We start from the raw sequence: 13,563 nt of genomic DNA on the forward strand, positions 1-13,563 counted from the left end.
GGTCAACGTTTACATCTTATTGGGAAATTGGGAAAAAGGCAAAAAATGCATGCTCAACAAAGGTATCTACAGCTCTTATTAAATTTAAAATAGCCTCTCATGTTTAATAGGAAAATCCAGCTTCCCAATGAGCTATTGCAAAATCTTTCTGTAGGAACTGTGAACAAAGTTATAAAATCTGATTTAAAGCTAACCATGGCCTAACACCGAAACATGTTTCTTACCTTAAGAATATGTGCAGACTGCTGTATGAAAATTATTTGGCACGGGAAAAGTGGAAATATACAGCTACAATTGATGAATTTTGGATATCCTTATCTGACTGCAAGAGAAAAAGATCGATTTACTACCGAAAAGAGGAGAAAAAGACTTACTGTATTGGTTCAGAGAAAACAAGGAATATTTTATGGTTATTATTGCATTCTCTTATAATGGAAAACTTAAAATAAGGAAAGTAGAAAAATGTCAAAATAAATTCGGATTACTATCATAAATATGTTTCAACACCTATTTTTGAAGAAGTAATTCCATCTATAATCTTCACTGTGTTAAGTTCCATCAGGATAAGGCTCCAAGTCATACCTCTAAATCTACTGTACTATTTTTTGAAAAAATGAGAAATAAACCAGAATTGAAACTATTCTCTTTAAATATATCTCACCCAAGTACCCTGATGTGTCTGCTATGGATTACTGTGAATTTGGACTTTATAAGCTGCATCATAGCTTATAAGCTGCTGGAAACGGACTCTTTATAAGCTGCATCTCAAAACATTGGATGGACTCTGGAAGATTGCGAAGGAAGAGCAGAATAAAATCAACCTTGATATTTTGAGAAAAGGACTTCTACCTTGCAGATCAAGATGCAATAGGAAGTTCAATAAAACAGAACATACATTCAGACTGAACATATTAGAAAAAAAAATTCTAAGGTTTGTTTATATATAAATCTTTGCAAAATTGTTGCAAAAATGTGTGAACACCCTCTGTTTATCACTTCTTTTCATTGTGAAATTTCTCTAAACAGGAAATGTACATTATTATTTTAAAATCAAAAGCACAAACTGAAGTATGATTAGTATATTTTTATGCATTTCAGGTGTGAGCAGATGAAATGCAGAGCCAAAGCGAAAAAATTATTTTCGAGGCTCGTTATACCACGTCTGTCATGCACATCCTGGATATCCCATATGGAAGAAGCGTGAACATTTACGTCAGAGTGTGACAAGCATGAATATTGAACTAACATTAAAAGAACATGAAAGGTATACGGGTCATTGCTACGCGGGGAAATCCGCTCTTAATGAACAAGTTTACAAGGAAGATGATGTTCTGAAATCTGAAAGATGAAACACCCAACGAGCATTTCCTTTTCAAATTAAGAACTACGAATCTCAAGTGTATTGACAGTTTCAGACTTGCAATTTAATTCATGAATGGTAATTATGTGCTTTCATGAGTTCGTCGGATGTTGTTAGAACTTATTTTAAGTAGAAATTTTCTAAACGTTTTGAACCGTTACGGTTCGTTATGCCATCATGCATTTATCATCTGCAAGACTTGGCAAATATTTCCATAGCCAGGGCTTAGTTGGAAATCTATTTACTTAAAGTTGTAAATATGAATAATTAAAATATTATAATTAAAATTAAATAATATGTAGAAATATAAAAAAGAATAAATTAGGTTAAATGAATGACACGTACTTAAATAATAATTTAAAATACCAGTGTTCATCTTATTTGGTTTATGGTTTCAATGAAAATGGGAGAAGTACTGAACCCGGGCTCGCCTGAATCGAAGCCTTAGTCACAACAGAAAATATGCAATTTTTTAATCATCTTTCACATAGCTTTGCTGATAACAAATTTTCATTCTTCGAAGCATAAGGTCTTTAATTTAACTTCCGTATTTCAACTGCATTTACTGAAAATGAAGCAAAAGAGGCCGAGCAAAGCCGTAAATATTCTCTCTTCTTCCAATAAGAACAAGTCTATCCTTTCAAAATTAACATAGTTTTGTAAAAATTGTGCGATAATTCAAGAATTTTGGGGGAAATTAAATTTGTAATTAATAATGGCATCTGTATCTTCCACATAAATGATAAATAATTTTTTAACAAACTAAGCAATTTGCACTGCAATAAATGTGCTTCTCTAAGTATGTGAACATTTACTTTATTTTTAATTAATATAGCTATCACGGGAAAAAAAGCAACATTTGGTTTTTTAATTTATTTTTTAATTCTTAGTAAAAAAGTCGTATATGTATTTATTGTTCTAGTCTCTAGTATCAGGCGATATATGTCTGCCCTCAATACCAAATTAAAGCAAAAATATTAAAACTTACATAATCGCTTTTAGAGATAAATGTGGAACCTAGCTTTCTTTTAAAAAAAGATAACGAACGTCTACATCGAGCAAAGTTAGCCGCTAAATTTCTTGCGGAAGAAAGCACCCAGCGAATAAAGCAGATAGCTAAGTCTCTTGAATTGAATCTCATACAGACCTTACAACCTTAGAAAATGTATATAAACCAAAAAATTTTCGTCGTAGTGATCACAGTAACTTGGAGATAATATTGGCAGATAAGTGGAATTTTCTCCTTCAAATACTACTTAGATGTGAAAATTTCCCATTCAGAGAAGTGTGTATGAATTAGAAGAGAATTCCTTAGTAATGTCAAAAGTAGACATGAAACGAATCCCAGATTCTCTCGGCTATGAATCCTAAAATGATCTCTAATTTTTCTTTAAGGAAACGAAAATTAAAAGAGGTAAATTGAAGCAAAATTTGAAATCTGCATTTAATAAGAAGCAAATTTAAGAAATTCTTCTTAGAGAACCTTCATATTATTAAGGGAGTTAAATGAAATTCTGTAAATAAAGTACGTAATTAAAATAATTTTAATTATGTACTTGAATTCTTTTAATTACGTACTGAAAAGAATCCTTTTTTATATGAGTTTCCGAATCCTAATCTGAAAAATCGTTAAAAATTTTAATTCAAAATTTTGAAAAGATTAATGGAAGCGTCAATTAAAAAAATAAAAAAAAGACATTTGCAATTTGAACGGGTTTAGGTTACTAACATTTCCTTCAAATGGGCCAAATACCATATGAATTTTCAGGACAGAACTTAGCCATCCGCGTTAGCTTTCATTTGTGTTAAATCTTGAAATATCGATTTCCCTTTATCGCTGTTTTGATTTTAAAGATATTCTTAAGAAATGAATAAAATGTTTATAAAGATAGAAAAGTCCTTCGAAATATTTTTATTACTAAATATTCTACTTATATTCAATCGACATTTATTAAGATAGTGTAGGGTTTATATTTATTTTAACTAACATTTATTTTAAGTTTAAACTATCTTTCCTGTCAAGCCTTACTTTCCCCTGGAACTGCCAATGCCAGAATATGTAAATGTGAGTAGAACGCGCAAGCATTCAAATTATCAGCGGAAGTAGTATGATTTAAATAGAAGGAAACGAGTTCGGTGAGAGAGTTATTCTTACTTAGCGAGCGCGGAGGTAGTTATCGAGAATTGAAGAACCCGCGTTGCGGCCTATGTGCTTGGCGGGAATTAGTGGAAATTGTTCCAGTGAGCTTCAAGTCTGCTGAATTAGCAGCCGTATTGTAAAACGCGGTGAGTTAGTTATTTTAGAGAGCCTCGTAGTTAGAATCTTGTCTTTACTTTCTTTTTCAGGTTATTATTTTTATTTTGACTGCCTAGTGGGCACAGTCTGTAAGCGTCAAGAGGACGCCATTGTAATTTATTACGTTGAATAAAAAGGGACTTAAACCCTTTATAAGACTCTGTGGTTTATACAAGCTTTCACAGTCACCTCTTGGTTGCGTGCAAGTTAGAGGCGCGCAACGTTATATTAGCGCCCGAACACTTATCGAACTGAAATGGCCGAAAACTGGATGGAAGCCGCTGGACAACACCAAGAAATGACAACGCAGTTAGAAGGATTTGGATACCTGGTCCAGACTTTGAGAGCATCAATCAAGCCAAACGTCTATTTCGACGGAAAAAATTCGGTGTCCGTATTTTTAGAAGGTATAGAAAACCACTTTCAGCTCTATCCTGTGCCTGAAAGACAAAAAGTTGCTATTGCCACATCAGCACTAAGAGGACAGGCCGCGCTATGGTGGAAAAATATAGGCAAATTTCTTCTAGGTGAATTTGGAAGCCCGACGTATACATTTGAAAATTTCAAAAAATCGTTAGTAAAGGCCTTCCCCATAGTGAAAGATCGCGCACGGCTGGAAGCCGAGCTATATAGTTTCTATCAACGGGATACAGCACAATTGACGGACTTTATTTTACGAAAAATCAAGCTAACGGATATGCTGTATGGCAAGAAACCCGATGCGGAGATTATTGAAATAATATTACCAAAATTGTTACCCGCTGTTCAAGACTACTTCGAAATTAGAAACCCAACCACATTGCAGGAACTTTTCGAATTGGCGGTGAAATTTCAAAATCGCAGAATAGCGGAAAGAGCGAGAGGGGAAACATATTCTCAAAGTACCAGAAGGAAGGAGGAAACCAGAAATGGAAATCGCTCATATGGGGGAAAGAACTATCAAGCTAACGCATCGAAACTCGAAGGTCAAGGTCCAAAAAGAAAATTTGAAAATAAGCATCCGCGTACCCAGAAGACACAGATTGAAAGGAAAGCTTTAAACGACTAGAGGGGCCTGTGAAAGGGAGGGTCCAGACCCCGGAAGTTTTAGAAAAACCCTCAAATAGACATCTAAATACAGTCATCGTAAAAAACTCACAGCTACCAATTATACAAGTCCTGGTTGGCGATGTACCAGTAGAAGCCCTCATCGATACAGGAGCAGAAGGAAATTTCATGAGTGAAAAGTTCTTCAAAAAGAATTTTTATAGGATACGACTCTTTAAAACCAGAAATACGGAAATTATAGCGGCGCAAGGAAAAACATGTCACTGCATCGGGAAAGTATCATTAAACTTACAGATAAAAGAGGAAAATCTCAAAGTATTAATTTTTGTGATGAAAGACCTCCAACACTCTCTTATTTTGGGTATGGACTTTTTAAGGGCCGCGAGGGCCAAATTAAATTTTCAAGATAGTTCCGTGGTGCTGGAGATGGACCAGAGGGTGGTGGAACCGGTAGAGACACCTGAATTGGACCTTAGCCATTTGAATGACCAGGAAAGTAAAGCAATACAGCAAGTGGTGAGTAATTTTTCTCATTTGTTTTCAGAAAAGCCGGGAAACTGTCAGATTGTAACTCACAAGATTCAATTAAATGCCGAAAAACCTTGTAGGACTAAACCTTACCGCTATGACAAACAAAAAGACGTAATCATCGAAGAACATATTCAGGAGATGTTAAAGAATAAAATAATAAAGCCCATAAATAGTGAATACGCGAGTCCAGTCGTACTATGTAGGAAAAAGAACGAGTTTCCTCCTTCGGATAAAAGGGCTTGGAGGTTTGCTATCGATTATAGAAAACTAAATAGCATAACTAAATTTCTAGTTTACCCTTTGCCGGTTATAGACGAGATCATTAGACAGATCAAATCGACGAGATATATGTCTACTTTGGACTTAACGTCTGGCTACTATCAAATAGCTATGAGACCCGAAGATATACATAAAACCGCGTTTATAACAAAATCGGGCACTTATGCATTTTTACGCATGCCTTTTGGGTTGTGTGGGGCCCCATCAACATTCCAGAGAGCTATGGACATTGTTCTAAAGCCTGTCCTAGGAAAATCAACTTTAATTTATCTAGATGATATAATTATAACGAGTAGTACGTTGGAACAACATGTTAATGACCTCGAACAAGTTTTTAAATTATTAAAAGAGGCCGGTCTTACAATTAACGCCTCAAAATGCAAGTTCGCAACTAAAGAACTTAAATATCTCGGTTATAAAATTTCGCAAAAGGGTATAGAAACGCAAGATTCAAAAATAAAAGCTATTAAGAATTTCCCACCGCCCAACACCGCCAAGAAACTTCCGTTTTTCCTTGGACTATGTTCTTACTATCGATCTTTCATAAAAGATTTCGCTAATATTGTTGAACCACTCTTAGTAATCAAAAGAAAAAAGAGTAAATTTACGTGGACAGCTGAAGCTAACACAGCTTTTGAAAGATTAAAAGAAGCGCTTATTAATGCCCCTGTTTTAAAATTCCCTGAGGGGGATGAAAACCTGGAAATTGCGGCAGATGCATCAGACTATGCGGTGGGTGCGGTTCTTATGCAAAATAACCATCCGCTGGCATTTTTTAGTAAAACATTGAATCAAACACAAAGGAATTATACAGCTACAGAAAGAGAAACATTAGCCGTATTAATGGCTGTACACAAATTTCGAGTTTATTTCGGCAAATCGCCAGTAACAGTCTTTTCGGATCATGCGGCTGTTGGTAGACTTTACTCGGGAAAAAACCTAACGCCCAGGTTAATAAGATGGGCTTTAAAACTCCAAGAATATAATATCACAATAAAATATAAACCGGGTAAGGAAAACAATGTAGCTGACGCACTTTCTCATATAAAACTGGACGATGAAGGTAATGAACTTAAATGCGCTGTGTTGACTTCAAAAATTTTAGATTCTAGAGATACGGTTATTACTGAACTGAAAGCTGATCCTGAATTTGGAAATATCTATGCTTATTTGAAAGACCCCGAAACCTTTGAGCATACAGATATCGATGCGATAAGAAATAGAGCAAAAAACTGTGAAATAATAGATAATTTATTATTCTATACGAAAACAACAAACGAAAATCTTGAGTATAAGCCAGTCATCCCAGCCTCGCTTCGATTAAGCATTTTGAAGGAGTTGCACGAAAAAAAAAAAAAAACAGCGGGCCACCTCGGGGTCAGAAAGACTTTAAAAAGGGTACGCGAGGCGGTATATTTCCCGCAATTATACAAAATAGTAACGGCGTATGTCAGATCCTGCAATCAATGTCAGTTAATAAATGATATTAACTACAGCCCGGCCGGGTACTTAAATAGCATTCGCGCTACATTTCCGAATGAAATTTTAGGCATAGATCTCCTTGGTCCCTTCCCCCAGAGCGAGTTAAATAAAAATCGTTTTCTTTTAGTAATAGTAGATCATTTTTCAAAATGGATAGAAATTGTTCCACTTAAACGTGCGTCAGCCAAAACAGTCGCAGATGCATTCTTACACAGATACATTTTAAAATACGGTGCACCGATAAAAGTCATTAGCGATAACGGAAAACAATTCATTAGTCAAATATTTGAAAACATATGCAATGGACTTGATATACGCCATATCAAAATGGTTCCGTATAGACCACAGGCTAACATAGCAGAAAGAGTTAATAAAAACACTGTAAAAATAATTCGCGGTTACGTTAGCACACATCACAAGCGCTGGGATGGCTACATAAATGAATTAGCTTATGCTTTAAGAACGGCACATCATGATACTACGGGAAAAACTCCAGCAGAATTATTTTTAGGCAGAAAGTTAATTACGCCTTTAGATAAATTATTCTTTGTGCAACAAAGAGAGCAGGAATTTAAACAAAAGGACGTGCAAAAGCTAATTGATCAGGCGCTTAAAACCTCGGATACGGCAAGAAATAGGCAGAAAATTTATTATGATAGAAAACGCCGTGAAGCAGATTTTAAAGTTGGTGATAAAGTATTGAAACGGAAATTTTCTTTATCAAGTGCCCCAGACAATTTTATGGCAAAGCTAGCTCCAAAGTTTGAAGGCCCCTATGTAATTCAGGAAATCAAAGGAGTAGTCTTATATCTTAAAAACGAGAGAGGGGAAATCTGTAAAGCAAGTCCCGACCAGGTGAAAAAATACTATAATCCAAATGATTTTGAAATCCTTAAAAGTTTCTTGCAGGACTCAAGTCTAAACGAAATAGAAGGGCCAGAGACTGCAACAACTATTCCACCACCCAAGAAACGGAGAACTGAAGAGAGACCTAGCACTTCTACAACCCGGACGTCGGTATCAAAAAGAAAAAAGGATTTTCAAACTCCGGCGTTTAAGAAAAACAAAAATACAGATGAACCGGGTAAAGAAACCGTGGTAAAGACGAAAACACCACCTACAAAAGATGGCAGGAGAAATTACACATCAAGGAGAACGCGCACCCGGCCACAGAGTCAGGTGCCAGCAAGGCCGCCGTTCCGGAAACTGAAACGCCAACAGGAGGCACAAAAATACGACGAACAGAAGAAATTCAAGAAGGACTCCAGACCGGAGGACGTCAACACCAGCCGTCCCAGGCAGAAACGCAAAGGCCAACAACCAGACGATTACTCCGTCAAGAGGCCAGCATGTAGAGGACGCAAAAGAAAGAGCAACGGGGACGACACTCGGAGATCAATAAGGAGAAGATTGACATCCATGACACCTCTAACTTGGGATCAATTTTGTCAAAAACGGATGACGGAGTTTCAAGCATCGAAAACTCAAAGATAAGTTAAAACCTTCTATAATTTTTTTTTTCTCTTTTGTTCCGAAATGTTATGCATAAGTACGAAGTTCTATGTTTTGACGAAAGTCAATATGTCTCGGTTGAGACTTAGTTTTGTTTTACTTTATTTAGCTAAGGCAAAAGTATTATTTTCTTTAAGTGTAAAAGCTAAAAACAAGCATTTTCTGTTGGTCGAAAGACTAATTCTGTTATGTTAAGGCCAAAATTTGGCCGAAGATAAAAATAACTTCGTATTCTTGTACTAATAAGAATTTTAGTTCCAGTGCCGCCAGCTTGGCGAAGAATGAGTAAAGTAAAAATTTATTTTCTCTTATTCATTTTATGGTAAATTGTAAAAAGCATATGTATTAAACTTTTGTAAATGTATGTAAATACTTGCATGCTATGTAAAAGTAGAATTTAGTCTAGAAGCATAAAATTGTAGATGCTAAAAGTGAATGCTTAAAAGCAATGAAGTCAAAATTTAAGTATTAAACTGGAAAGTCATGCTTTAGAGTGAAAGCCTGCATGTTTAAAGATGAATTGAGGGGGAAGCTAGAATGAATGTGTTTTGTAGGGTTCTCCACCTACATTTGAATTTTTAAGAATATTAAAATAGCTCATTGAGTTGTAGAATGTCGAGTAAGGTGTGTCTATTTGGTTGTTGAATTCTAACAAATCATGGTGGTTAGGGGAAGTGTTGTAAGACTAAAACACGAATATTCCCGTTTGACACCACACACGGTGGAGAGCCATTGTAAGTTAAATTAATGCTTGAAAAATTGAATGAATGTGAAGTAAGCAATAACTAAGAAAAACGAATCGTTAAAAACAAAAATTTATTGTGTCAAGAAAGTGTAAATTATAATGTATGTAGAAAGATACTGATACTTATTCCTTCCAGATGCTGGAAGGAAAGACCAAGATTGATTGATGAAGTCCAGGAAAAGTTGCTGTAAGAAGAAAGCTTTGTAACGACTAACAGAATTTTAATATATAATTCTTACATAAGATTTTTTTTTTGTGTAAACGAGGCTTTCGCCAGTTAGTTCAGAATTAGATAAACTTACAACAGGTCGTTTGTAGGACCTGCTTCCAAGTTTTCCAAATTCTGGCAGCGGCAAATGTAGGGTTTATATTTATTTTAACTAACATTTATTTTAAGTTTAAACTATCTTTCCTGTCAAGCCTTACTTTCCCCTGGAACTGCCAATGCCAGAATATGTAAATGTGAGTAGAACGCGCAAGCATTCAAATTATCAGCGGAAGTAGTATGATTTAAATAGAAGGAAACGAGTTCGGTGAGAGAGTTATTCTTACTTAGCGAGCGCGGAGGTAGTTATCGAGAATTGAAGAACCCGCGTTGCGGCCTATGTGCTTGGCGGGAATTAGTGGAAATTGTTCCAGTGAGCTTCAAGTCTGCTGAATTAGCAGCCGTATTGTAAAACACGGTGAGTTAGTTATTTTAGAGAGCCTCGTAGTTAGAATCTTGTCTTTACTTTCTTTTTCAGGTTATTATTTTTATTTTGACTGCCTAGTGGGCACAGTCTGTAAGCGTCAAGAGGACGCCATTGTAATTTATTACGTTGAATAAAAAGGGACTTAAACCCTTTATAAGACTCTGTGGTTTATACAAGCTTTCACAGTCACCTCTTGGTTGCGTGCAAGTTAGAGGCGCGCAACGTGATAATAGTACAAATGAAATTTAATAAATGAAGTACATAATTCAAACTTCTGAAAACACTTACTTTCATTAGAATTTTTTAAATCCTAACAGAAATCGCTAAAGGTTTTAATTCAAAACTTTAGAAAGATTAATTTAGCCCTAACCAGTATAGTTAAAGGTTTTCATTCAGAACTTTGAAAAATTAGTTTTATTAATCTTAACAAAAAAGTTTTAATTTATAACTTCGGAAAGATTAGACTTACTGACTTAGCACAGATGCATTCCTTATACATTAAACGTATTCATCAAATAATTAAATGCACAGTTAAAACTCTCTGGTTCTTTGAATGGTTCTTTTCTTCAATATGATTTGATAAAAATGAGTAACAGTTAATTTACTTTGTATTTAATGGGAGGAGGATTTTCAAAAGTTAACAAGGATGAATACATACACAAAGAAAGTCCGAAATTCAGAGACGCTACGAGGTAGTACTGATGTTTTGGATCCACAAAACTGCATAAGCCTCGCATTTTTTTTTAAAGAAAATTTCTGTAGAACGTCAATAAAATTAGTAGCTTTTCCAAAAAGTTTGAATGTTTGTCTTTTATGTTTATGCTAATGTTAACATTTAGAGCTGAAAACTTTAACGATTGTTTAGTAACCTAAAAATTTGAATTAACGGAAAAAAATCCTAGAAGATTTAAGTCTTCCATTCTTTTAGAAGTTTTATAAGATTAAGAGGCTTGAACAAAAATTCCTAATCAAAAGATTCCTGACCTGATTTGTATTTATTTCCGTGGTAGTAACTTTCTACTAAAATTTTGTCGTCTTTTGTTATTTCAATTTTATTTATTCAATAATGTAGTTTCGTGCCGCAGGCGTTCATGATCGATTTCTCAGTTTTATTTATATTCTGTGATACTGTATAGTAAATCGTTCAAAACAATTTGTTCATTTACTTAGCTGTCTTACCACAGCTTGGCATTTTGTAATAATATTTAACTTTTGTGAATTTTTTACATACATAAATCATAAAATCTTTTAATGCAATTTAATTTTCGATGACGATTCTACTTAAAAATCTAAAATAATTTAAAACTAAATAGTTAAAACAGAAGTACTCGTTCAAGAATTAATCCGTCAGAAATTCAAATAGAGATACAAGGCATAAATTTAATTTAAGGATCTATTATTTCAAACAAGCTGTTAAAAACCAGTAATGCAAAATTGTAAGAAAAGAAGATAATGTTATGTTATTTCATCCCACATTATTGTCATGTGGAGATATATATAGCCATTTAATAAAGAAAATACGTCATTATTCAAAACATGTGCAGTATGTTTTTTACTTGATCACTTGAGGCCTGCAACAAATATTTCCTCCAGTACCAGCTATTTATTGTAGTTGTTTTTGTTGCTTGGATATAAATTTTGTTTGCTTAATAAACTTACACCTCATCTAGATATTTGAACAAAAAATATCCTGAAAACTTCAGACTACAGTTTAACATCCCAAAGAAAAACATAAGTGATAGGCTTATTTACAAATGACCCTTCAGAAATTCAGGATAAAATCATACAATTGAAAATTGCTGTTCAAAATAAAAGCGCAAAACAGTAGAAAATTACTTCCTATGATATAATATTCTGTACTTATTTTCCAAAAGAAGTAGGAAAATAAAGAGAGAGAGACTTAATTATTCAAGAAACAACTGCACAATATTTTCTCTGAATCTCTCGAGCATGAAGTTTGCAAAAATATTTCCCGAAGTGAAAGAGCAATATTTGAAATTTTCTCAGGATACGAAATTTTTTCAGCGAAAATAATAACACCTTCTTCAAGGTATTAATATCTTTGCAGCGAAAAAGAAGAACTCTCCCATAATAGGAACAACGAAGTTCAAATTCATATTGTTCGAAAGGAATTTGAACGTATAAATGTAGAAGTCATGAGCTATATTTATATTTTAAATGTTAAGTAAGTGTGCATTTTTTTCTGTCTTCTGTGTTCAGTGCAATCCATATATTGGTTAGCTGATGTTTTCTCATTACAAAATTACGCTATTTCTTTCTCTGTAAAGTTGATAACTTCCGATTCCTTATTTTCTTTTATTTTCCCTTCAGCTGCAAAAGATTTTCATCATTTATTTCACACATCTCAAAAATTTTTTACTTCAATACATATTTGTATTTATTAATCCCCATTTATCTATCAGCTGCCAATCATTTTAGAACTGCAATAGTCACAGTTACTGTTTCGTTCATAAATTTTGAATTTTGCCTGAACTTAGCGAATGAAAATGGACAGTATCATATACGTATTAATTTTATTATATCTTAATCGTTATTATATCGTTATATATTTTATTATATCTTAATCGTTATTATATCGTTATATATTTTATTACATCTTAATCGTTATTATAATCAAATACGTAGTTACAAACACTCAAAAAGCACTGCACTTTTGTATTAGGAATATGCATAGCTACAAATACTGATTTTTTTTAAATAGCTGATTTATAACGCTGATACTTTAATTTAAGGATCTGTTATTTAAGAGAAACTGGCGTAATCTGTAAATTAGAGTAAAATTTCTGATGATCGGTGACGAGTTAACTTGTGTCACGAGTAACTCGTTTATCATATCAAAAAAAATATTAAAATTTAAATATCAAATAAAATTTATTTAGATTAAACTATTAGAGAAAAGTTTATTTATTGTTTCACTTTCACATCCAATTACGAAATAATAGCCGGTGATTTGAGATAAATTTTGAGTAAAATTGCCGGTCAACAGTATGTTAATTCGTTTATGTTTACATGTGAAATACCGTACTTCTTTCCTTATAAGACATGGCAATAAGATATAAGATAAGATCAATATAATTGAAAGATTTTAAGGCATGGAGAGGACAGAGAAGTCGGAGTCTAACCTCCCCAAAAAATTAATTAATTAAATTTAAGGGCTTTAGTTTTAAGAATAAAAAATTTGAAAAGCTTTAAGATTTTATATTACGTCCAAAAGGAGTCTTTTTTTCAATATTTTGTGTGTTACCTTTATTTATTAAATATCATGTTCGTCGCACTTAAACCATAAAATTCTATTCAACAGCAATATCACAAAATAATTTTAAAAAGAGCATATCTTTAGAATTTCCGAAACACAATCTCACGCGCTGGAGATAAAAATGCTTTTTTGCCATACAGTGTTGCCTTTGCTCGCTTTGAAATCGTTGCGTTTCATAATCAAAAACTCGTAAATGCTTTACAAAATATGAAAAAGATAATAAAACAAAGTCTAAATGCCCATATTCGGGGAGACGTACGTTATTCAAAATTGGATGGCTCTAGGTACTGTTTTTTTTATCCCAATGCAAGAAACATACATACATTTATGCAGATTCTTCAT

At 33.7% G+C, this 13,563-nt stretch overlaps 2 long non-coding RNA genes across 2 annotated transcripts in view; one reads left to right on the top strand and one right to left on the bottom strand.

Annotated features, from left to right (window-relative positions):
* Positions 1-2,118, top strand: part of LOC146997792 (uncharacterized) — a 165,191-nt gene extending 163,073 nt beyond the window's left edge. Inside the window, exon 4 of the long non-coding RNA XR_015040853.1 lies at positions 1,099-2,118. This is a non-coding gene — a long non-coding RNA (uncharacterized LOC146997792). The remainder of the gene's footprint in view (positions 1-1,098) is intronic.
* The window catches only part of LOC118190301 (uncharacterized), a 176,591-nt gene that overhangs the window by 93,279 nt on the left and 69,749 nt on the right, over positions 1-13,563 (bottom strand). The gene's annotated exons all lie outside the window — the stretch shown is intronic.

The sequence above is a fragment of the Stegodyphus dumicola genome, chromosome 4, assembly GCF_044657685.1.
Source record: "Stegodyphus dumicola isolate Sdum_Otavi_A_Nest chromosome 4, ASM4465768v1".
Taxonomy (NCBI): Eukaryota; Metazoa; Arthropoda; class Arachnida; order Araneae; family Eresidae; genus Stegodyphus; species Stegodyphus dumicola.